The sequence below is a fragment of the Buceros rhinoceros genome, unplaced genomic scaffold, assembly GCF_000710305.1.
Source record: "Buceros rhinoceros silvestris isolate BGI_N320 unplaced genomic scaffold, ASM71030v1 scaffold98, whole genome shotgun sequence".
NCBI lineage: Eukaryota > Metazoa > Chordata > Aves > Bucerotiformes > Bucerotidae > Buceros > Buceros rhinoceros.
Genome location: NW_010428360.1, coordinates 49,063 through 53,881, shown reverse-complemented (window position 1 = coordinate 53,881; position 4,819 = coordinate 49,063).

Genomic DNA, 4,819 nt, shown 5'->3' with positions numbered 1-4,819 from the left:
CTGCTGAAGGCAAAGCTGAAGATTACCCTAAGACAGTCTAAAGAGAGAGATATTTTTAATGAAGAAGGTAAAATAACACAAAATAAAATTAAGTTCTCAAAAAATTGTTACTTGAGATCAATTCAGGAATCACCTGTGCCGCTTACTTTTGATACGGTCAACAAGCAAAAAAAAAAAAGTCTACCACAGCTGCACAGCTTACACTTAGAGAACCCACCACTTTACCTGATTTGCTACTGGCAACGTGTGGATACCTAACACATTCTGTGTGCTATACGTGCCCTTAAGATGCTGCTTTGCCAAGTATCCAAATTTACATAAGCAGTGTAATAATAGAAGGTGGACTGAGTTACTTTACAGGAAGGAATGTGTCAGAGTTACAAGATGGTTCAGATGCCTGAGCAGACAAGAGATGCCTTTTTTTATACTCGCATGCAAGCACTCTACAGCGGTATATCAAAGAACTTCAGTGATGGCAGAGACAGCATTGCCCAACAGGAACACTGCTTTAAATAAGGAAGGTTCTGGCATTCAGTATTTTGCTCCTATGTTTAGGCCAGTCAGACCAATGCACTTTCACCTTGCTGATACAGCTCGCACTCACTCTGCCTGAACACCCTAAAACCCATAGAAGTGTGAGTACAGAACTCCCATGACTATCCTTACATTCTTTGAGTATGCAGAAGAGTGAGTCTCAATTCGCCTACCAGTTACATACTTCGAACACAGCACCCTTTTTGACGCAAGTACTCTCAAGTTTGTTTCCAAGTATGGGACATAATTCCCAGTGAAAGATTTAGCAAAGTACAGCTTGTGTGTAATATCAGTTCATCTTAAACATTCCAACTGCTTTAACCCATGTTTTTTCCAAACTACGAAAGCACAAATTCAGATATTAACTAGTATTTCCTCTTGAAAATTCTGCATTTTTAACTTAACTTGGCACTTCGTTTTCTAGGGAAAAGTTTATTAAAGAACATGTTATTTTTAAGGACTCCATCATATTTAACACATACCCTATTTTTAAAAGGGCTTGCCTGAGAAGATAAGGCTGTCACGCGGACAGTCCCAAACAATTAATACATTCTCTGCATTCATTTCCTTTTGGGAGGAAAAAAAAAGCTACAGTTGCAGAGCTCATTTAAGTATTTTGCCCATTTATGGCCAGTATCCACTTCTCAAATACAGATCAGAAGATAGTGAACTTCATTTTAGCAGATTTAAAGTGCAAGTGCTAAAACTGAAACAAATGTTCCATGCCCCATATTAAAGAAAGTGCCAGAGGTTTTTAATTGAGAAGCTTTAGACAGAAGCTCTCAAGAGTTTAATTTAAAAATATGAACTAACATGTTGATTCACTATGAAATGAAGAGATCTTGGAAATTCTGGTTTTCCCTAGTCAGAAGATGAAGGTTTCAGGACTCCTGCATGGCAGACCATGACCACTCCTAAAGTGACTATCAGCTCAGCTTTGGCTGAAGACCACCTGCATCTGATTTCCCTGGATGCCACCACCTTTAACTTACTTGCTACAATAATCACCGTCTTGTATCATTGAAGAAGATGGTAAGTGGTTAGTAATTCAGCACTCACTGTGGGAAATGGGAAAAATTAGTCTCTGTTCAGCCTAAGAGATCTAGCAGGTGTCTATATACTTTGTTCAGAAAAAGTCAGGCACTGAAATAACTTCTAGTCCCCTTAATGAAGCTAGAAGTTCCTCAATTACATGTAACCAAGGGGTTAGGTCTTCCTATTTGATGTTTTCCCAGAAACTCTTGACTGCAGTAGTGATTACAGACTACAAACTTTCCTTAAAAAAGGCTCTGCTTACAGAAAGGTGGACTCCAAACACAGTGTCAAGCAGCAGGTGACACTACATCAGAGATACACAAAAAATTACTACTGGGTTCAAGACTCCTCTTCTCAAAAGGACATTCACTAAGAAACTGTGAAAGAAAAATGCACACAATTTATCAGGCAGTGTGCATGGAGTAGAAAAAAATTGACTGCAATGTAATAGCCTTTCAACAGCTTCTTCACCTCTGCCAAGTAGCATTCATTTGTTTTCTAGAACTTTGGAAATACACGCTTACACAAGCTCCAGCTTGTGCAGTAATCTCACAGTCCACAAAAGCCACTGCATTATCTTGAGAAAATATATCAAGACACATTGCCCAAGCAACCAGTAGCACAATTAACTTTTCCCTGATAACAACCAGCAAACAATCCTAGCATAAACCCAGCAAAAGAGGATTTCAAAGCCATATTGTTCCAGACGCTGAATTCCCAACTGCTTTGAGTCAGGTGTCAGGCACAGCCAGGAGATTCTACCTAACTAGACTTCCAAAGTCTTGAATCCCCACTTTGCCTGCTGGAGACACAGAGGAATAATGACTACCATGCCTGAAGGCAGAGCTAGCACACTACAAAACACCAAGTGCTACTTCCACTGGGAGTCTAATCTTGTCAATCACTAACTGTTAAGAATATTAACATTTCATCGCTGCTCATGTTAACTGTGAGAAGAACCAAACACAGGTAGACGGTTACGATGTTCAAAAGTAAATCCATACAGACACAGATGAATGGGTAAGATTTAATAGCTGAAAGTAATTAAGTGTATGGTTGTTTTGGAATTCCTCTGTGTGAAAAAGAGCTACAGAGTTACTATTAACAACAATAAAAAACCTCCAACCCACAGGACCCAGGGGCAACAGAAAAGGAAAAGCTTTCCCAGGAAACTTTGAGACAAGTCAGTCAATTAAGTAAAGAGGCAGTAAGGTCCTTTCAAGAGGAACAACTTCATAAGGCAAGACTCTTGCACCAATAGTGATGGAGAAGATGAATAACGTAAGGGTTTGATAATGACCCATTCAACCATTTGATTATTCCAAAAAAGCTTGTGAAGAGAGTGTTTTGCTTTGGTAATGAATCTGGGTTCTATAAAACCATAGGGGAAAAAGGGAGCATAACAAGCACTCAGTTACTGTGTAAGAAAAAAAACAGAATAGGTGATGAATCAAGACAGATGGGAGAGTTGTTTCTGAAGGTACACGGGAACTTCCTGTTTGATTTTTAGGGAACATTTTCATGTAACTCAAGTAAAGTAACTTTTGCAATGCTTCACTAATTGGTGGATACTGTTTCAGTACTTCTAACCTTCACCAATTTAGTATGCCTGGGACATGATGATAGATACTTCTAAGACAGCAGTTGTACAGCACTGCCTGACAGCATAAACAATAAGATTTAGGGAACTAGCTTTTGGAATTGGCTCAAGTCTACTGAGGGAAGCAGAATAGGTAGATTGCATTAACTAGAGCTAACATTGTTAACAACATTCACAGGAAAAGTGGCATAGGCTTTATCATGTCCTAGCGATACGACCACAAACATACCCAGGATTTCTGGAATTTAAGTTCATTATTAAAGCGCGAGGAAGCCCACACTGCTTCCCCTTCCAGCAGCACCTTCATCTTACTAGTACTATTAGCATATCTTACTTGGGTACCTATATGTTAAGGTACATTCTCTCCATGTAGACAGTAAGAGCAGCACAGCCCCAAAAGGATGCTTAAATAGAACATGACAATCCCCATAATGTGGCTCCTGTCTGGCCTGGAAATTGAACTCCCATTTCTGGGCTGATGGAGTGAGGGCCGAGGAGGAAAGAGGGGTTTTGCCACTGACACAACAGCATTCTCATGATTTTTAAAAAAAGTTATTTTGAAGGATAACATAAATCCCATTCACTTCAGATTACCACAGGAGTTTCTTAAATTATTTCAGCTAAGGTATTATTTGTCATGATCAGGTGCAATCAAAGCAAGATATACCTTCAAGTAACTTAAAAGTATCAGAAATAAGTATGAGTTTGTGTTTTAGGAAAGACAATAGCTTTCTCTGGACCGATGAACTTAAAACTCAGTTTATCCATAATTTCAACATCCTACAGCTGAAGCTATTTTTTTTACTTACAATAGCCCATATTATGAAATACTTCTCTCTGCAAATGAAAGTCAGTTTGCTGATGGCAGCTAGCAGTGAACACATAAAATATTAACGGAAATCGGACAATAAGCTCCCCTGAGGAGTGAACGTCATTCCTCTGGCCCATCAACTCTCCCTCTCCCGGGGGAGCTTAGCCTATCTGGAAATTATCTGGAATTTATTCTTGGTCATGTCTGGATGTCCTGTTCTCACTAAAGTCAGGGCTGAAACTTGTTTTGCAAAGCCAGCAAGGAAACATGTCAGTTGTATCAATAAGAGTGAACACATTTTATGTAATACATTTGTTCTGTGCTTACCAGAATCATATCTAAGAAGGCAAGGTAAGTCCTCCTCACCAAGCCTCAGTCTTCTGGGTGGTGGGATTTGCCAGTGTCCTGGTTTGAGCTAAACTTCCTGGTTTGAGCTGAAACTTCCTTGTTTTGGTTAATGGACAAATAGAATTATTCCATGCAAATACGATAATTCCGCATTAATTGGTTAAGGGGGTCAGCTGGAACGTTACGCGGGGAGCCTTTCAAATCCCAGCAGCCGAGGGGAGTGTCTCTCTCGCCTTCCGGACTCGCTGCACGAAGAGCGGGGAGCTCCCACGCACCTGCTGGCTGCCAAGCTAGGCCGGGCCTGAGGCCTAGTCCCCAGATCGCCTGCGGAGGAGCACAGGCTCCCAACTCCCTGAACTGGTTTGCCGTGGATCCTGTCTCGTCTGGATCGGGTGAGAACATCTGAACTCTCCGCTGTTTTGGCTTGAGAGGTTTTTTTCCTCTGTTGTTAGATCCTGCTCCTCGCCACTGCCCGCCCCCCCCCGCTCCCA